Source organism: Neovison vison, chromosome 7, assembly GCF_020171115.1.
Source record: "Neovison vison isolate M4711 chromosome 7, ASM_NN_V1, whole genome shotgun sequence".
Lineage (NCBI taxonomy): Eukaryota > Metazoa > Chordata > Mammalia > Carnivora > Mustelidae > Neogale > Neogale vison.
This window is the reverse complement of record NC_058097.1, coordinates 203,983,936-204,004,869: the sequence shown is the minus strand read 5'-3', so window position 1 is coordinate 204,004,869 and position 20,934 is coordinate 203,983,936. Positions and strand designations below refer to the sequence as shown.

The 20,934-nt window shown below is 60.9% G+C and overlaps 1 pseudogene; it reads right to left on the bottom strand.

Moving 5' to 3' along the window:
- Nucleotides 1-450: 450 nt before the first annotated feature.
- Nucleotides 451-1,216, bottom strand: LOC122914592 (annotated as a pseudogene).
- Nucleotides 1,217-20,934: the final 19,718 nt, after the last annotated feature.

The following is a 20,934-nucleotide window of genomic DNA, read 5'->3' as shown; positions in this document are numbered from 1 at the left end:
GGACTTGCAGAGGATGGGCTGGTTTACTTCAAGCACCATAAAAAAAAGAGCACAAATGCATGGATTTTCAGGTATATACATTAAGTTGGACCTTTGACACTAGGAATTAGGGCATTTTGTCATGTAGCATTAATACATATTAGAAAACTGTGTAGTGTCAAAGGGCTAGAACCAGCAGCTTTCAAGCAATGTTGTCAACTAGGCAATAAAATGTTCTACTGAATGTTTCTTCTTTGTCTAATCACTGCGTACACTGGTAGCAACTTTGAAATGAGAAAAGGAGCTTGAACCCGTTTCATTTTCTGTTTAGAACAAAACAGAAAATAAACTGAAACATAAGCCCTGTTATACGTTAACAATTTTAAAGAACATCAATTATACAAGAAAAAGACTAAGAACAGAAAGTGTGTTTACAGACACCAGACGGAACAGTGAGTGGTCAGCAGACCCTCACAGGGCTTTGCGGGGATACTCAGCCCAAGCCACTTTGTAATCATTGGCAGGAAACAGAGACGCAGCATTCTTTGCCAGATATTTTAGGAAATCATGCAAATAGCCCAACAATAATGCAAGGCTCTTCTCATCAAGGGGCGTATATGCCAACATTTGCTCCGATTCTTACAAATAACCTCAGTGGGTGTGGGGCTCCATAAACCTGGGACATTGGTGCATCAGGGTGAGCCAAGAGGATTTCTGCATCCTGGGGCCTCTCAAATTTGTAGAGCAGCAACTAAGTGCCCAACATCACATTGAAATACTCTTTTATTCCTGCCACAACTTCATTAACTGCGTATTCCTTGCTATCAACATTTCGCCGTGACTTTTTGCAATTTGCATACTCTTCCAGAACGGCATCTACATTTTTCTTAGCAGGGGGTTGAAAGAGCTGCTTCTGCCTGGTAACTAAGTCCCAGTCCTCAAGAGGCCATGGTTTTAATTCTTCAGGAATCCTCACTTTAACTTCCATTCTATTCTTAAAGGCCTCCTCACTTTCAGCAGTGGGATCGGGCCCTTTCCTTCCGAGGTGGCTGGGGCGCTTCGCTGCTGCCGCCCCCACCTCCCTTTCTGGGAGTCTTCTGCTTGTCCTTCCTTGTCTTCCTCACGGATCCTGAAGGGGGTTCTCTGCAGAGCGACCCCCCCATCGCCCTGGGAGAGCCGGTTCCGGACTCTTCTGCTGTGGACCAGCAGTCTACTTTCCTGAGGAGGCCCTTCGCATCTCACTTCTCTGCACGCTGCTTCTAGTTGGTTTTTTAAAGTTGTCTTCTTCTGCAGATTGTTGTCCCCGAGTGTGAGAACCCTGCTTTCCGGAACTCATTCAAGCCTGTTTTGTTCCAACCAATAACCCTCTTCCTTCTTTCCCTCCCAAGAACTCCTCGTGTTTTCCCCGACGGAACCTCCTAGATCTCCTGGAATGGTCTGGAAGGAGGAGGCTGGGGACACAACCCAGTTTCTGTAATCAGGGAGGGTTCTGCCATCAGGATCAGATCTTCGGATCCTTACAGTACAGCAAACTTCGCTTTTCTGATGACGGCCTGAAACGGGAATCCAGGTCTTCCCAGCAGCCGATGTGTGATCACTGCCGTTCCTCCGAGCGCCGTGGTCCCGTGTGATTTTCTTTCTTCAAATGTCTGTCTGTTGGCTGGAATTACCAGCCTGACATTGTGTATTGTCCTCCTTCCCGTGAGGACCCTGAGCACCTTTATCGCAGTTAGAAAATGTCCCATCTGATGGTCCCAGTATCTGCATCGTGTCGGAGTCTGGTGGTTCCAACTGCTTTGCCTTAATGATGCGTGTCCTTGTCTTTTTTGTGGCCTCATAATTTTTGTTGAAATCCAGACATCTGTGGAGGACGGTGGAGACGGGTAAATATTCTTATGCCTGGAAATGCAGATGCCCTGCCAACGGGGTCTGCTGTCAGTCTCGTGGGGGCACTGAGCTGGGCTTGGGTTTCTTGTTGCCGTGGCTACCCTCAGACCACCGCAGACCCCGAATTCCTCCAGGGGCATCAGCTTATGTGTAGCGTGTGGGCATTCTTCCCAGGGTGAGGTCCGCCTTCAGCTGGAAGTGTTGCCTCCGTACTGTGCCCATCTCCTCTCGGGGCTTTCCCAGGGACGTGCCAGTGTCACCTCTTCCTCCTCAGCCTGGCGGTGGGGACTGGGGCTGACCTCTGTCTCTCACATTAACCCCGTGACCTTGGGTCTCATGAGTAGCGTCTTCAGGCTCTCGCCCACCTGGACCAGCACGTGGCTCATCCCTCCCCTGGGGGTCCACCGTTCTTAGGATTCTTGCTCTGAGCTGTAATGGCTTTCAAAGTGTTTTTTGCTCCAACATTTTGAGGTGTTTTCTCCATAGCAGACAGTAGCCTGGGCGGGTTTTGTGCCTTTGATGCACTGACTGCTGTTCCCTGCTAGGCCAGACCTGCAGCACCAGAGATGCATGCGTAGGGATCCTGCCATGCTCTAGTGAGTATCCAGTGTGGCCCTGCCTGCAAGTGGGTGCGATTTCCCTTTCTTCTGTGGCCCCCAGGCTTTCCGTATTCTCTCCTCGGCCCACGCTCGGCTGTGACCATGTCACATGTCAGCTCGGCCTGACAATGTCAGCTGAACTGTTGTTACTGGCGTCAGGCGTCCTCTGTCCCAGAGGAGTAGGGCTCACGTTCCATCTTCCCTCACAGGTGTGCTCACCGGGAACCCGTGACCTCCGTTCTCGGGGGCTTCTAAGGAAAGGGATGAATTTCTGGTTGTTTGGTGCCTCCTGCTGCTGTGTTGTTGAAGGGCGGGCGTGGTGCCCCCTCAGGTCCCTGTCTCCCCAGTCGGAGCTGGAGGTCACCCCAACTTTGGCTGTCCGGTCTTACAAGCACCTCCACTTCCTCTGGAGTGGGCACGGGGCATCATTAACCCTTTGTATGAACAGGTGACTGGGCGCCCAAGGGGACCGGCGCCAGCCACTCTTAGGTCAAGGCACATCTTGGACACGTTCCCAGCTTGGAGGTGCTGGGATGGCCTGGGATGTGTCCCAGAGAGGAAGGTTGGGGGTGTGCGGGGTCTGGAGCCTTTCCCACGTCTCTGATGCCCTTGCCCAGCCCTCTCCTGGGATCACCTTTGATGCCACCTGAGGATCCCCGAGGCCCAGCCCCGGAAACGGAGGCAGACTGGTAGGTTGACTTTGGCGTTTAGGGCCTTGCAGCCAGCCTGGGAGGTGGTCAGGCCAGTGTGGAGGTGGAGGCAGGTCAGGTTTCTGATTCTCCCGGGACAATACACACCCCTGGGGGGTCCCCAGGTGAATCAGCAGGACTCCAGAACAGGGACAGGTGCAGCCCTGGCAGCTGGCCTGGCGCTCAAGCCTCCTTTCTCAAGCAGGCCTCTCGTGGTTTCTAGGGGCGTCACTATGGGGCAGGGCTTGGGGCGTCCGTGTCCTGAGGAGAAAGGGGCGGCCCCACGGTAAGCCAGCCATGGGTCACTGAGCGGAATGAAGTTCTGGACTCATCCCCACCAGCCTTCCCTCTGCGGAGGCTCAGGCGGCACACGCGAAGACGGGCCTGCCGCCAGCTTCCTGCCCTCCCCGGACCCCAGCCCTCCTTCACAAAGAATGTCAGGAGCGTCGCAAGCCACGACTGCTGGCCCGCCCAGACCAGATCCGGGCGCCAGGTGTCCTAGCCTCCTTTCCAGACCCATAGGAGGGTGGCGTTCGGGCACAAGGTGGACCTCCCTGGGGAGCCAGGCCCTGTCGAGCGGAGCTGACCCTCTTGTCCTCACAGAGCTAAACTGAGCTTCAGGTCGGGTCTCCTGGCCACGGGGTCCCAGAGGGCATTCCTGTGCGGGGGAAGCAAGGACGTGGGGCTTCCGTCCCACCCAGTGGGGAGCTTCCTGATACCCCCGGCACGAACGGCCCCGCGGGACTCGGGAACAAGCGCCACCTTCTTCTTTTTTTTTTTTTTTTATTATTTTTAAAGAGCATTATTATTATTTTTTTTCCCAATTTATTTATTTTCAGAAAAACAGTATTCATTATTTTTTCACCACACCCAGTGCTCCATGCAAGCTGTGCCCTCTATAATACCCACCACCTGGTACCCCAACCTCCCACCCCCACCGCCACTTCAAACCCCTCAGACTGTTTTTCAGAGTCCATGGTCTCTCATGGTTCACCTCCCCTTCCAATTTACCCAAATTCCCTACTCCTCTCTAACGCCCCTTGTCCTCCATGCTATTGGTTATGCTCCACAAATGAGTGAAACCATATGATAATTGACTCTCTCTGCTTGACTGATTTCACTCAGCATAATCTCTTCCAGTCCTTCTGTTCCTCCATGTCTGCCGCAGGCCATGAAGCCCCCCTGGGGCCCAGGCCTCTGGCTTGAGGAGCTCCCCACTGGCCAAGAGCAGCCTTCCGGAGAGCTGTTGGCTGTGAACGTCTCAGGAGGGGTCGGCACACAGACTAACCGGAGGAACTGGACGGGACACCAGGAAGGTCCGTTGAGCCCACCCCTCGCACCGCACGGGCCCTCCTGCTCACGCAGCGCGCTCCGTCCGGGATCGCGTCTCACCGATACGGTGAGGACGTCTGCACGGACAAGGTGGGTGGGCGAGCTTCCCTCCCCGCCCCTGCTCTCGCTCCTGGAGGCAGCACAGAACCATCCCTTCCCTCCTCCACCGCCCACTCTAGATGGCCTGCCCCCCCGAACAGCCCCCAGCTGCCGTGGCCTCATTGCGCCTGGCTGTGGGGCTGGTCCATTTGCCGCAGAGTCTAGCCGTGGGGGTGCCAAGAGGTGCCCGTCCCAGATTGCCCGAGCCCCGAACACGCTGCTTCCTGCCCTGTTTGAGAACAACACCTTCCCTCCTCACGAGGCTCAGGGCCCATCACCCTGCCCATACGGTTTCTCCCTTCCTCACCCGGTGGCAGAGGGTGGCCTTGGCCAGGTGATGGCCGACACTTGAAGTTTCGTAGTGTCCCCTAGGGGAACCAGGATCGCTGGCCCAGTAGAGCCGAGAGCTGCCGGACAGAGAATGACAAATTTGCTTCTGTCCTCATGCGGTGGCTTACCGGTGACAGTGCTCAAGGATCTACCCGCTGAAAGGGTGTCCCCTGTAATTGTCCCTTAGCCCATGACCCCCACCACCCCCCAAGAAGGCTGCAGTCCTAGGGCGGTCCCCTTGGGCTCCTACTGATGCACCCGCTAACCCACCAACCAGCCAAGCCCGGGCTTCTCCTCTCCATCCCCTGACCTCGGGGACCACCCAGGAGACGAGAGGCTTGAACCAGGGCAGCCTCAGTGGGTGACGTGGGGGTTCGGGCTCCTTGTTCATGTGGCTCTCCTGTGCCCTCTGCTTGTTCCCACTTTCTGAAGGACCACCACAGGACCTTCTGTGGCAGAACCCTGGTCATGGCAGGCGTTCGGGGCCACACGGGCCCGTGAGATCCAGGGCCGGGCGGGCTGTCTAGGCCCCTCCAGCCGTGCGCCACGAGCCCCTCTCCGAATGGCGTAGTTCCCGGCACGGCCGGGCTCCCGACCCTCGCGCCGTCTTCTGGGGCTTGCCGGGGATCTGCGTGTGGCGTCTTTCTCCACTGCAGATGCCTCTAGGACTGTGGATTTGCCGCGGTTTACGGCAACAGGTTCACGAGGCATTAAGTCCCTCAGTGTGCGCAGAACGCGTCTCCCGCCGGGCAGGGTCCCTGCGTCTTGCTCAGGCACCAGAGTACTTGGCCTTTCTTGCTCATTGATCCCGGGAATATAACGGCAGCATGTGGCAGGCTGAGGGGAGGGTCTGTGGGAGGCCCAGAGGTCCTCGTCCCTGGGGCGGCGCCGTGACTGAGCGTGAGAATCCGCGTGTCCCTGAGCAAGACCACGCATGGGCGCCCTTCGAATGCCGTGGGAGCACACGCTGCCCGGAGACCCTTTTCCAGCGGGTACCCACTAGCCGCAAGCACCGCCTCGGTGTCCACGCCCCACGCGCCACGCTCGCTCCACCGGCCCCGGGAGCCGCACCACCTGCCAGGGTTGAGCCCGAGGTCGTCTGCGAACGAATTTCCGGGGTGTAGTTTGCACGTATGACGGGGAGACCGGGACGCACGCTCGGAGGAAGCCCGTGCCTCACCCCGGAAGCCCCTTCACGCCCCCGGGAGCCCCGTCCTCACGCCCCGTCCTGTCCGGCTTCTCTCTCTCCGCACGCCGATTCCACGACCCGGCAGTAACGTTGCGAGCATCCGTGGTCCCTCGGTGGGCGGGCGGAGGGTCCTGCTGGGGACGTCAGACCCGTCCGCCGCTCCGTGCAAGCGTGCCGTGTCCTCACCGGTAGCCCACATGCTCTGGTCTGGTCTCCGGGGACAGAGCCCGAGTCTGCTGCGACACCCACCGAGCATCTCTCTCTCCCTCCTCGCAGGTCGGTTTTTTTGAAGCTCTGCGATTCGGTGTGGACACATTCGGGATCGAAGTACTCTCTTGCGAAAACGACCCCTTTGTCGTTAGGACACGACCTTCTCGATCTTGACCGGCCTCCAAGCGCGCCTCCGCCATCAGTACCGCCCCCTCCAGCTTTGTTTTCTCAGCGTTCATTTGGGTCACACTTCTTTACTCTTTCCATTTTCACTCTTTTATTTGTGTCTTTAAAGTGTCTAATTTGGGCCGGCAGACCGTGGGGTCTTGCTTTTCCTTATCCAGGCCAGCAGTCCCCTCCCCGGCCCCGGAGGGCGTGGGGTTCCGACCCCTCCATGAGCGACGGCGCAGGCTGGGGCTGCTACACGTCGCCCTCCTCTCCCGCCCACGCTTCCTCGGCAGGGGGCTCCCATGAGGTTCTCTGTCTCCTCTGCCGGCTTCCTCTCCGTAGCCGTCTGTGCCGTCATGGCGTGGCCGTGTCAGGGGTGCCGAGCGCACGTTCTCTCCTCACGGGGCCGTCCGGGGCGGCGGCAGAGCGCAGGCCGCATCGCTGAGCACCGTGCCCCACGCACCGTCCTTACCGCACGCCTTGGCTCAGGCGCCGTGTGCTTGGCTTCCGCGCGCCGCGAACCTCACACGCTGCCCCCCCCCGCCGTCTGTTGGGTCAAACTTCTGCTACGCTTGTCATTTCCCGACAGTTTCAGACATTTGGGAGAATTTCACTGGGTATGTGATCCGCCGTGCCCTCTCCGCAGCGTCTCCCTGATCGTTAGCGCCGATTATAGAATAAAGATACATAACTAACAAGAGAAACAGTGATTGTCGGCCCTTGAAAACTGTTGCCATTTTTGTGACTTTGTGGCTTGGAGTACACCCGTGTTCTTACTCCGGATCACTTTCCCTCTGTCTGGAGAATGTCCTTTACCCGTCCCCGGGAGCAGGTGTGCCAGTTTGGAGTTGCAGAATTACTGTGAGCGGAGAGTTCATGGAAGGGCCTGAGAGCCCCTGAATCCCCGACATGTGGCCCCCCTGCGGCCGGCATCTCCCGTCTGTCACAGGGTGTGCCGGGACCCCGCCAGGACCCTGCGTCTCCTTCATCAGCGTGTCTCCCCAGGCTCCTCTTGGCGGACACGGTCTCTCAGACTTTGCTTTCTTGCCATTGCCTTGACCATTCCGGGAAGCGTTGGTCTGGTATTTCGTAGAATGTTCTGGATGTGGATTTTGTCTGATGGTTTTCTTGTGATTCCATGGGGGTCACGGGCGTGTGGGAGGAAGGCCACGGGGGTTCAGGACCCCATCCATCACGTCCAAGGGTGGCCGCAGGCTATCCGCGTGGATCGTCACTATGAGGCTGACCGTCTGGCCAGGCTTCTCCACGGGGTACTCACTGTATCCGTCCCTTTCAGTCCTGCCTCTGTAGGCAGAAGTCACCGCACTCAGCCTGTACCCACACACGAGGCTGTGAGACGTGACCCCCACCCTCTTAAAGCCAGAGGAGCTGCAACAATCATTTGAAATTCTTCCCCAAGAATTGTGTATCCCTCCCCACCCCCGGCCGCGTATTTGTTTATTCAATTATTTCTTTGTATGAGCCAGGACTGACGGATATTTCGTTTAGAATCTGAGCTGCCGTCTGTATTCCTTTATATATTTCGTGCTTAAGTACTTGCAGCGTTGGCGGTGGGCGGTTCTTCCAGGTGGCCCCTGTGCACCCCCCAAAGGCCAGGATTCTTCTCTGGAGCACTTTCTTACTTCCCGCCTCCACGAGATGCTCCAGGGCCATCCTGTCTATTTCCCGTGCCGGCCATTTCTGCAAGGCTCCTCTTGCTGGGGAATGGTGTTAGAAGCCAAGAGCTGGGCACCTGTGTGCTCACTGCTGCTGGGCTGTCACGGCCTCCAGGCCCTCAGTGGGCACAGCCGGGGCTCCATGCGCGTGCTGACCAGCCTGTCAACACGGACGTCTCCGTATCTCCATGCAGAGCTGCTGAAATCTGAGTTATGCTAGGTATGTGTTCATGGAGACTTCTCCAGCCTTTTCCACCTGGATTATTCTGGCCTCCTCTCCCAGTGGCCCTGTAACCTCTCTCTCCAGCTGTGGCACCTGGACTCCCCCCATCTGCCACCCACTTGCTCTGTGCTCTGCTCAGTCTGCCCGGTGCAGCAGCCTTGTGAACTCACTCTCCCCCACCCCGGAACCACCTCATCAGCGAGACTGCAGTGCTGTGTGCCGTCCTCACACCTTTGCTTACACAAATTCCGCTTGTCCCCAGAGCGACGAAGCCAGCGGCCCCTCCAGAGAGGCAGTTCCCAACGTTTAGATGATTTTTTTCATAATCTGCATTCCATTCTGGGACCAACCTAGGAAATTATTATAGGTTCAGGTTTGCTCTTTGTCTATCAAGTTTTAGGAATTTTGACAAATGCCTTATGTCTTCTATTCTGCGTTGCAATATCATTGATCACCGTCTCACTGCCTCACAGATTCACCTCTCATCCCTCCGCCCTCTCCCCCGCAAGCCCTGGCAACCTCTGACCCTTCTGCTGTCTCCTCACTTCCTTTTCCAGAATGTCACAGAGTTGGAATCACAGTGTGCCGCCTTTTCAGACGGGCTCCTGTCACCGGCAATGTGGGGGTGTTTTTCTGACTTGGTCATTTCTTGTCATCCCTGAGCCACACGTGCTTTATCCTTTCACTGTTGTAGGATTTCTTGCTTGCTTCCCATTTTGGGTGATGAACAAATAAAACTAGTGTGAGTATTTCTGCGCAGGTTTTGTGTTGGCAGGATTTTCAAGTCAGTTGGCTGAGTTCCTGAGTGTGACTGCTGGGTTGTACGGACGGGGGAGAGTCCTGTAAGACCACCACTGTCTTCCCGAGGGGCTGCCCCATTCTACCTTCCTGCCCACTGAGGGTCCTCGCCAGCCACTGATGTTGGCTTGGGATTTTAGGCATTCTGTTGGAGATGTAGTGGTATCTCATTGTTGTATCTCCTTGTATTTCCTGGTATCTCTCCTTTCCGCTCTGCACAGATTTGGTGAAGAGGGAGAAATGAGGCTTGTACCCTTTTCTCATTTTTTAATTGTTTTGTGTGTGTGTGTGTGTTGATCCTTGAGAGGCCCTCTGTGTATCTGGGAGGGAAGTCCTTTATCAGACGTGTGTTTTGAGAATATTTCCCACCAGTCTGTGGCTCGGTGTTTTGTTCTCTTGACGGTGTCTTTCCCTCAGCAGACTGTTTAAATACCCCTCACCAAAGCCATGGCCATGTAGGTTTTCTCGTACGTGGCCTTCGGGAGAGCTGACAGTTCTGTGTTTTACAGTTAAGTGTGTGACCTGCTTGGAGTTAAGTGCAGTTAAGTGTGACCTGCTTGGAGGTAATTATTTTTAAGGCGTATGGTCTGTGTCCAGGCTAATTTGTGTGCGTGTAGACGCCCACAGTTTTTATCTCTTTTTTTGGAATCTGTATGCTTTTCGTTCCATGCCCTCCTCTCCCTGATCTGGCCGGGACTTCTAACTTGAGGTAGATGGGGTGGTGGGAGCGGGCGTCTTTGGGTCGGCCCCGATCTCAGACGAAAGTGTTGAGCCTGTCTGGGCCAGGAAGTGAGCAGGGCACATGGGGGAGAGGGCCGGCACTGTCTTGGGGGGGGGGGCTGCCTCATGTAGGTCCCCGCAGGGTCTTTGAGCAAAGCATGGGCTCTATCTTACACAGAGGGTTTTTTCTGCAGGCCCTGGGGTCTTGGGGAGCTCAAAGCTCTCGAAGGCGAGGGTCTCATGACTTTACTCGCTCTCTACGTCTTCTTTGCAGCACAGGGCAGAGAACAACGCAGTCTTGGGCCTGTTGGGGCCTGTCACCTCTGCCTCCCCGGGGCTGCCCTGGATCCATCGACCCAAGAGGGGATCCCTCCACTGCCCTCGGGTTCAGGGATTCCAGTGGCTCTCAAGTGCCAGGGACATGGCTTGGGACCAGCTTTGCACAGGGCCAAGGTAGCAAAAGGTCCTGCTCTAGGCGTCTGCAGTGCCCAGCCTCCTCCCGGCATGGGGCCCCATGGGGGCTCACAGCAGAGCCCTGTTTGAGTGGTGCCCAGGAGGAAAGCCTATGAGCTTGCTAGGTCTCTGTAGGAGGGGGTGTCCCCAGGAGAAGGGGAGGGACTGGGAAAACCGACAGGCAAGGGACATTCCCATGGGAGAGCTAGGGCATAGACTGTACCCCAGGGTGCTCATCTGGAAGTCAGAGGCCAGCCTTGTCTACCCCTGGAGGTCCCTCCCCGGCCGGGGCTGCCCTGGAGGGTGGCATGATCCCCCCCACCCCGTGTGAGTGCGATTCACGGCTGGGAGCAGCTTCTCCAAATCAGCGGCCAGGATTGGGGGCTGGGATTGGGGTGTAGGGTCGCGAGCCCGCACGTGCGAGGTTTCCAGGTCCAGAGCCCGGGTCTGTCATGTGATCCTGCGGGAGAGCTGGCTCATCGCAGCAACTGCTCTGGACCCTGGAGGCCCGTCCCGGAGCCGCCGGGGTGAGTGAGGCGGGGCGGGCATGTGTCAGGGGCATGTGCGTCTGCACATCTGTGGGTCTCCCTGTCCCGGCAGGTGGGGCTTGGGGCTGCCCCCGGCTGTGCAGTGCGTGGTGTCTGTCTGAGCCTGCCGGCCGGGGTGGACAAGGCTGAGGACGTGTGCCCCGGCTTCTGTAGCTGTCACTGCAGGTGGGTGGCTGGGCAGGGAGGGTTGGGTCCCCGCGGGCCTGGGTGTGACGGCTCTGCCCCTGCCATGGCTGGGCACGTGTCTCTGCATGTGCCTGCGTGTGCCTCCCCCCCCCCCCCGGAGAATGGGTGCAGGATCCTGGCTCAGGGACCAGCGGCACTGGTCTCTCCCTCCCCGTGGGTCACTCTGGGTGTGTGGATGGGTGTGAATACACACACGTTTATGCCTGTGTCTGTGCTTGCTAGGGGTGGGGGCAATTGGCAGAAGAACGAGAGGGAGGGGTGGGGAGGGGAGGGGAAGGGCCAGTTCACCCCTTCCCCCAATGCCAGGAGACACTGCCATGGCGTGGGCGTCTGAGCTGATAGACCTTGCTGGGGACTGTCTGCCCCGGAGGCCCAGGGAGTAAGATGGGGGCAGAGCGGGGCAGGTGCTGTGCAGACCCGGGCCACACACCGGGAGCCTGGTGGGCTCTTGCCTCAGCCCCGCGGCTCTAGCCCCTCCCTGGGCCTGTGTCCTCCCCTGTGTGGGATGCAATCTGGTCACCTCCCCGAAGCATTTCCCACGAGAAGCTCCTATCCCAGCCCTCAACCGGGGACATCCAGAGAGCCACCGAGGCCGACCTCATTCAGCCGGCTGACTGGCATTTATGGGGCACCTGCTGTCTGCCCTGCATACAGTGGTCGATCGGAGACCAGAGCTCGGGGTCCAGCGCGGCAGGTGGGCTTTGGGAAAGCAGCCGGGAGCGCAGAGAGATACTCCGCCGCCCCCATGTCTCAGGCCAAAGGGCCCTGCTGGGGTCCGGCTTCTTGGCTCCCGCACCCACGCCCACTCCGGACGAGGGCGTCCTGGCTCGTGGCTCTCCCCCTTCTCCATGGAGGACAGCTCCGCGATCAGGCCCCATCATTACTGACTCGTCTGGGCACCATGCCCGGAGCGGTGCCTCGGACGTGTGTGAGGGAGACAGGTGCGGAGCAGTGAAGGAGGACGGGGGGCTCACGGCCGGGTGGGGTGGCAGGGGGAGGCTTCCCGAGAGAGCAGCGCTCCAGGGCGACCCAGGCAGGGGCGTCGCACGTGCCAAGGCCCTGTGGCTGACTGGTGCATGGTGCTTCTGAGGACGGCTAGAGCTGGGGTTGGCGCGTGTGGCCCTGGGGAGGAGGAAGGCTGGCCGCCAGGCACCAAGACCCAGACGAGGGCTGTCTTTATAGGTGGCCCAGAGGAAGAAGGGAGGCCCCGGCAGCCTCTCAGCACAGGGAGGTGCGTGTGGACACTCACATCTGCAAAGGTCAGTCTGACCTCCCAGAGGAGGAGACAGGGCAGATGGGAGAGTGAGGGAGACCACAGCAGTTGGGCAAAACGCACAGGCGTGGCGGACGGACAGTGGGGGCAGGGCAGGTAATGAGCTGCTGGGAATCTTGCAGGAAGGCTGGGTCGTGGAGGCCCTGGGGCCCTGGACGGAAGGCCGAGTGAGGCTGGTTTGCCCCGCTGTCATCTCAGAGCAGCAGGGAGGTGAGGGAATGGGGCACCGGGAACCCACTGAGGGGCCCCCACCAGCTCGAGGCTGCTCGGGAAGGTCTCAGGACGGACCTGGGGCGAGGCAGTCAGGAGGGGCGCCGTTGGGGCAAGGCAGGGTGGGGAGCGGTCTCGGGCTGGAGGCCAGTGCACGCTGCTGGGCCCCCGCGAGGGCCAGTCTGGTGACGCAGGGGCCCAGCCTCCGGGCCTGCGATCTGAGTGAGGCGACAGGAGGAAATCGGGTAGGTGACTCTCTAGGGAGGAGAGGTTGTGGGGGTTCGTAGGGGATGGGGGGGGAATGAGTGTGTCCAAAGCCCGTGAAAAGAATGAGCTCTCAAGCCGCGGACGGTCACCGAGGAAGCGTCTCTGTGCGTCCATGGGGGAGAGGAGCCGCACGCCGCGACCCCAGCTCCACCACATTCTGGAAAAGGCAGAACTAGGGAGCCGGTACAGAGATCACGGGTCGTCAGGGGTTGGAGAGGGGAGGGGTGAACAGGTGGGGCACGGAGGGCTTTAGGGCAGGGACCCCGCTCCGTGCGACCCTGTGGTGATGGACACACATCATCACGCGTCTGTCTCAACCCGCAGGACGCCAGCTGCTGAGGGTGACCCTGAGGCCCACTGTGGGCCTCCGTTAACATGTATCAGTGTCAGTGCGGATAAACAAGAAGTGGTCTGTCCACACGCCGGACTGTCCCTCGGCCTGAACACGGAGGGACACGCTGACACCGGCCACAGCTGGATGGAGCTGGGGGACGTGATGCCGAGTGAAACAGGCCAGACGCAGAGGGGCAAAGACTGCAGGAGCCCACCCAGATGGGGTCCCTGGAGTCTCCAGATTCGGAGGGACAGAGAGTGGACGGTGGCCAGGGGAGGGTCGGGGGTCGGTGTCTCAGGGGGACAGGGAGTGGTTGGTGGTCCCCAGGGCCGGGGGCGGGATGAGGTTCAGTGTCTTACAGAGACAGAGTCTCAGTTTGGGAAGATGGAAAGTTCTGGAGACGGCGGGGACGACGGCACGACAGTGTGCATGTGCTTCGTGCCGAGCTATGGTCTCAGAGATGGGGAAGACGGTACATTTGATGTTTGTGTATTTTCCTGTGATAAAATTAAAGGGACCCGTGGGTGGCTCTGTTGGCTAAATGTCTGACTCTTGCTCTCAGCTCCGGGTTGTGAGTTTGAGCCCACACTGGGCTCCGTGTGGGGCCTGGAGCCTGTTTAAAAATAATAACAATAAAAACAACATTTGACGACCGGATTGTCGGTCGTCACAGATAAGCCAGCCTCATACAGAGTGTGAGGAACTGAACAAAACGAAGGCTGTTTCTTGAATAAGAGAAAAATTCGCATGGACTTGGCTCTCTTTGAGGGGGTCTGAAGAGGGCGGTGGGGTCCCATCTGGGGGAGGCGGGGGCAGGAAGGCTGCAGGCAGTGCTCCGGGAATTGGGGGTCTTGCAGGGGCGCGGAGGTTGGGGGACGAGGAGCTGTGCGTGGGGGAGAGTGAGGGGGCTGGGGAGCCTGGGTGTGGGGTTCGGAGGGAGGAGGCAGCGGGGTGAGGAGGGCAAGGAGGTGAAGCGGGGACAGAGGGAGGGTCGGGGGTGCCGGGGAAGACCCGAATTGGTCCGAGAGGAGTCGCAGAGGGAAGGGTTGAGCAGGAGCTCCGAGTGGGCCCCAGAGACGTTGTGGCCGTGAGTGGACGGCGAGGGGCCAGTGGGCGGCAGGGCTGGGGACGTGAGGCCTGGACCTGGAGCCAGGTGTCCCCAGACCAGGGTGGCACCGGGTAATGAGGACCCCCCAGGTGGTGAGCCAGTAGAGCTCATTAGCAAACATCCTTGGGGACACTACGTGGTGTCCTGGGCAGCTGGGGAGCTCTGGCTCAGACAAGCACCTTTGTTCCCAGGGACAGTGAGGATGGCAGGAGGCAGGGCTGAGGGGCTCCGGGCAACAGCAGGTGACTCCCCAGCCTCCCCATTTTAGAGGAAAACTCCAAGGGTCAGAGTGGGCCACCTTGGTACTCAGCCAAGGGCTACAGGCTGGTTGGTTGGTGGGTCAGGGTGGGAGGGGTGAGTGGGGAGGAGCTGGCCCCTCAGAGGTTGGTGCCTAAGGATGGGCCACACTGTCCCTAGCCCCTGGCTTCACTGCCCAGGCGGGACCACACGTGTCTTCAGAAGACGGAGCAGCAGATAAGGGGCTGTAGTTCACAGAACACGGCCGGCTCTCCGTTGCCACTGCTGCTGGCTCGTTGGCACAGCAGCCCTGGAAAACCCTCCGCAAGGTCAGAAGACCCTGTGAGGCCAGCTCAGTTGCCCAGGGTCACAGCCAACCTGGGAGCCCAGCACCTGGCTCGGGCTCTATGCCGCTCTGGGTCCCCACGCTCCTGGACCCCCGTCGGAGTGTCTATCTTTGTGCGTGGTTCATTATTTTTGGGTGAAATTCTTATCACATAAAATGACCTCTTCAAGGGAATGGTCCTGTGGCGTTCAGCGCGCCCGTGTTGCAGCAGCCGATGCCCGTCTTGTTCAGGGAGGTTCTCAGCACCCCAGAAGGAAACTCCGCCCCCTTGCCCTGCCCCAACCCCCACCCCCGAGAGCAGCCCTGTGCCCCTCGCACCCCCCCGTCAGTCCGCGGTTTGTTATTTTTGTGGTAGAACTTCACTCCCTGCCTGGGCCATGTTCCGTTCGTCCAACTGTCCACCGGTGGACATGTGGGTCGCTCCCACGTCTCGGCTGCGGTGGGCCCTGCTGCCGTGAACACAGGCGTGCAAACGGCTCCTGGACATCCCGCTAAAGCAGCTCGTGGATCCGGACGTAGGAGCGGAATTGCTAGGTCAGGCGGCAACTCCACGCCTGACTTCCTGGGACCGCCAGACGGTTTTCCACACCATTTTACCCACCCCCCATGGTGGACGAGGCTCACTCTGGTGTCCCCTCTGTCCCCGGGCCTGTGGGTGCACAGTGAGGGACCTGGTCCTCCTACCCTGCTCTGGGGGTGTGCAGCGCGGCTGTCTAGCAGGTGGCTCTATCCGGGTCTCCTGGACAGGTGTCCTGGTTCCAGGGTTCTTGAATGGGGAGAGGCAAGGCACTCTCTCTCCACCATGGGGGCCCCAGTGCAGGACGGCAGCTCCCCAGTGAGATGCGGCTGCTGTGCCAAGGCCAAGCCCAGCAGCTCCCACCTGGCCCTCCTTCTCCCCCGGGTTTACCCATTAACAGGCCAGCCGGCGGTGGGACTGCAGACAATGGCGTGTTTGTTTGCCGTGGCCGGGGAGGCCTGCACGGGGCCCTGGCACAGCCATCAAAGCTCCATGATTAAGTCTATTAGGGAAGGGATTTGTGCAAACAAAGAGGCAGGTGCAGGGGCCTGGCCAGCTGCCGGGGTGGGGGGCTCTGGAAGGTGGCCACAGACACCCCCCAGTTCCGCCCGGCCTTCCCCACCATCCGCGGGTCTTGCCTACCCCACCCGTCCCCCCGCCCCGCCCCGAGGCTGCCTGGAGTCCAGCTGCTCAGTGGTGGACGAGCCGTCGGGGCGGAGCTGGCACCCCCCCACACACCTCCCCAACCCCATTCCCGGTGCTCTAGCGGCAGCCGGGAGCGTTTCGTCTCCTTCAGCCCTTCCGAGCAGGTCCTTCGTGAGGCGGTGAAGCAGGCGTCAGCCTGTTGGGTGTCTGTGGCGGTGGGGGCTCTGTCCCCGTCTCCCGCCCGGCGGCCTGGATGCCCGCCCTGGTGCCCCATCCCTCAGGAGGCCTGCAGCCCGCCTCCACCCGGGTCTCCTTGACGTCCCAGGGCTGTGCCGTGGGGCCCTGTGCCCGGAGCCCTGGGGGTCGTCGTCTCTGCGGAAACCCAGCCATGACCAGAGTGCTGGGAGCAGGCCCAGCCCCCGTGGAAGGGCCCCGTGGTCAGGGTTGCCCCAAGTCCAGGGGGCCCTGGACCGTTTGCTGGAGCCCAGCTCCCTGATTGCTTCTCGGCGGCCACACCAGCCTGGTGGGCCCGCAGCCCCGTCCTGATGCTGGTGGAGCCACAGGCCAACAGAGGGGAGGCTGGCTCCTTTGTCCGCTTGGGGCAACGGGATGTGAGCCCATCGTCCTCTAGGGCCACTGCAGGGACGAGCAGCCTCCAATGTTGGGCTGTGGCCAGGAGGCCAGGGTGTGAACGGCTGCCCAGGATGGGCCCAGGAGGGCAGCCACTTGTGGCGGGGTAACCCCTGCCATCCTGGGCCTGCACGTCCTCGGCCTCTGACCCCCCCCACCCATTCCCTAGCCCAGGGCACCCTCCTCCACCAGCACGCCGTGTGCCCGTGTCCCCCAGCTCAGCACCATGGACTCCCCTCAGGCCCTTCTCTTTGGGCCGTGTGTCCTATCTCAATATCTGCGTAAGACACCACTGTTTGGGCTGATCACCGACCCCCACGGACCCCTCCCTGCGAGGCAGGCGGAGACATCCCACCTCAGGTAGGTCCTGGCTGGGCCAGCTGGGGAGCCCTCAGGATCCGCATCCCACGTGGAGCACCCCTTTATCTGCCCTCCCAGAGAAGCCTTCTGAAGCCTCCTCCAGGAAGCCTTTCTTGATCTCCCAGGGCCCAGTGGGTGCTCTGGCCCGAGCTTCTCCGGAATGGATGGTGAGTGGCCTGGGCCAGCATGTGGCAGCATGAATGCAAATCAGAGGGTCAGAGACAGCCCTGGGCGGGTGGGGGCAGGGGCCTTTTCTCTTAGCTGGCCTCCTCATGGTCAGGACTCTGCCCACCAAGGTTTCTGGGGAGACTGTGACTGTGGAGGGTCCCGCCCAACCGGGACACCCAGATATGGACGGTCTCTGTTTCCCGATGGCCAGGCCTTCCTGACAGGACCTCTCCATGCGCACAGTGGCCTGTGGCTTCCCTGGGGGAGAGCAGACGGAGCCGTAGCCCCGTGTGACCCAATCTCGGGGGTGATGTCGTCCCTTCTGCGGCCTCCCATTGGTTAGAAGCATGGAAGCCCCGCCCACACTCAGGTGGGAATCACACCAGGATGGGGATGGGGAGGTGGGTCAGCAGGTCTGGAGAGGTCATGGCCATACCAAGAAGAGTCATTCTGGGACCCGTCCACAGGGTCACCGAGGGGCTGGGCAGAGACCTCCACCGGGTGCAGGGAGCAGGCCGACCTGTGCGGGCCTGGGTCACTCCCTCGAGGTTGTCCATCAGGTGGGTATTCTGACCTCTCTGCCGGCAGGACACCTGCCTCCAGGTGCAGGAAGCCCCTGACTGCAAACTCAGAACCTCCCACACCCGGTCCTAGGGGCATAGGGGAGGCATAGCGGAGGTCAGAGGGAGAGAGGAGATCCTGTGCTCGGGTCTCTGCAGAGCTGTCCCTGCTACTCTGGGGACACTGGGCAGATGGCGCCTGCTGGGGCTCCATCCTCAGGACGTTCCAGTTGAGGGTGGCCTCCGGAGATAGTGAGTGCCCCATCCCTGGGGGTATGCAAGCCCAGACGGGAGTCTAGCCATAGAGCGGGTAGGGCTTGTTCACCATGACCTCTTCCTGGTAGGACAAGCCCTGGACAGAGAGGGAGGAAAGTAAGCCAGAGGCAACTCCGGGCCCGCCGGAGTGGGGAGGCAGGTGGCCTGGGGAGCACAGAGAGGACTGAATGGGGCCTCCTACCTGCCCCCAACCCCCAGCCACAGAGCCATGTTCGTGCTAGGCCCCTGCCCTGCGGCGGGGGCCCCCTCTGGCCCTCTGCCTTCCCCATTCTCTCCCCCTCTTCCTCTCCTGAGTGCACCCTGGGCTTCAGGGGGCTCCCCGATGGGCAGGTGGCCCGAGGGAGGCCACTCTGACAGCCTGAGTCACATCGTCCCTCCCCTGCCCAGGCCACCCCTCTGCCGTCCCTTCCGGTCCACCTGCCTGGCTCCCTGCCTGTTGCGTCTTACTGAGCCACTGTCCTCTGTCCGCACGCCGCCCAGCGGGCTCTGCCGGTGCCCCCCACTCCTCGTTTTCCTGCCCTCCCAGACCTGCCGCAGTGTCTCGGCCACCCTCCTGGGGCTTTCTGGCTCTGCTGCCCTCCCTGCTCCCCACCAGCTGCTTCGACCTCTGGCAGCCCCTCCCGTGTCCTGGTCTGCACCGTGGGCCACCGTGGGGGCACTGCCGATCTCTGTTCTGGGAAGAGGAAGGGCCAGGCTGTGCCAAGAGAGGAGCGCGTGCTCCTGTCCCTGCCCCAGATGAACGTGCTGGGACACGCAGGGCCTGGCCTCTGTGGCGCCAATCAGGGCAGCCCTGGGACAGGTTATTTCTGGAATGTGGGGCCAGCCAAGCTCGGCACGTGGCATGGGCAGCCGCCAGCTTCTTGCAGCCCTTCTTGTGGCTGTGGGGGAGTGACCCCATCTCTGCCTGGTAGCCGGCTTGTCCTCCCGGCAGAGGCCTCCCCCACCTGGAGCCGGGAGGGCCCGGAGCAGCCAGGCCGCTGCAGGACGGAGCTGGGCTAAGGGGTCCCCCGCACCCGTGGGGCATCAGCACAACCCTTCCTATTGTCAACCCTCCTGTCCTAGCGTACGTGCCCCCCCCCCCCGGTTTCCTAGGCCTTGGGCTTGTAGGCCACAGCCAAGACAGGGAGCTCCAGAGACACCTCTGGGACCATCAGTGGTGCATCTAGGCCTCGTCATAGCCCCTCAGATTGGGAGTGGGACCGTGACCTGCTTTTTACCAGACTCCGTGGGGGGGGTCTCAGAGCCCCTGATCAGGGAGGGGTTCTGGAGCCCAGGAGAAGTCTTGTCTTTCTGTGGCACCTGCAGGGAAAGGGACATAATGGTCCCATCGCTGTCCCTTTGTGTTCTGGCCATGTACCCCTCTGACCAGCTCCTCCTCCCCCTCCCCCACTCACTGCCGCTGCTCCCTAAGCCCCCAAGTCGTGGGAGCCCCCTGGAAGTGTACAGGTCCCCAGCCCCGGTGGAAGGCCCACCAAACGAGCACCAAGAGCCAGACCCGAGAGCCGGGCAGGCTGTGCGAGACGCAAGGACCCACGGTCCCCAGAGCCACCCCGCTGAGAGCCCACACAGGCTGTGGCCCCCTGCGGCCCTCGCCATGAGGCCCTGCTGCCCGGGCTCGGGGCCCCGCCGGCCGGCACCACAGCCCAGCTCTGCCGGAGCCCGGGCGGCCCAGCCCCCTGCCTCCTGGGGGCCCCCGAGAAGGGCCTGGAGTCGGTCGGGCCTGGAGTCGGTCGGGCCGCGCGTCACTCCGAAGCCCACGTCAGGTGGCGCCACGACGTGGCCATCACGAAGGGACACCAGACCTCGGAGAGAGGCTGGGACTGGAGGTTCTCTGCTCAGAGTGCAGCTGCGAGCCCGAAGGAGGGGCTGAGGGCTGTGTCACTTGGTGCGCGTGCGCAGAAGGGAGACGCCGGCCAAAAAAGCCACTTGCTGTCCCCACGTCCCAGTCCCCCCTTGCAGCTCCCCTAGAGGGTCCCCTGTGCCGCGGCTGCCAGGACCCCTAAGGGAGGGGCCTCCGCTGTGGACCAGCTTCCCGCCTGCTCTCCAGGCTCTGGATCCTTCCCTGGAGGGGTCACCCGGCAGGAGGGACAGCCACAGTGGCGCGTGGTGAGCCGTGGCCACCCATCATGCCACATGGCCCGCGGTGCTGGTCACAGACAAATATGAGGAAAAGATTCACAGTCGAGTGTGCCGCGGAGCCCGCTTCTCCGCGTCCCTCCCCGTGCGGGTCCACACACAGCGCGGGCCTCGTCCTAGAGCTTGAGGCCCACAGGGCTCCTCTGCCATAAGCGGGGCTCCTGCCCACGGTCCCTGAGACCCTTCCTGCCTCCCAGATGTTGGGTCCCAGATGTTGGCTCGGGGTCTGTCCTGTCTGAGCATCCTTTCCTGTGGGCACAATCGGCCCAGCCCGGCTCCCCGGGGCAGGGAGCGGGGTCCCAGTGTGTGTCTGTGCAGGGAGACCACGAGCCACCAGCCAGCTACGGGGAGTGGCGGGAGGCCGGGGCGTGGGCTTTGCTGTGAATCGTGGCCCTGAGGACAGCCCCAGGCGGGAGCAGCCCAGGCGTCAATTAGTGATTCGTCACCCCCTCCCCTGGAGAACCGCTGCTGATCCTGCCTCTGGCCGTGGCCTCTTTTGGGGGTTGGGGGGAACCTCCGCAGACCTCCCCAGGGAGGCCCAGCTGGCCGGACCCCACAGTCCTCCAGAGTCCTGGAAGCTGCTGAGCCCTCCCCCACCTGGAATCCCATCCGCCATCCTGGGAACGGGGCTGGGGAGCTGGAGAGTCTGTCACAGTCGGAACTTCGGCCTCGGTGGGCATCAGGGGCGAACAGGGGGAGAGTGACAGACCCCGTCCAGACCCTGCTGTGGCCTGGGAAGGGGTGGGGAGGGCCTGGGGCCACTGGGAGCAGGCTCTCAGGT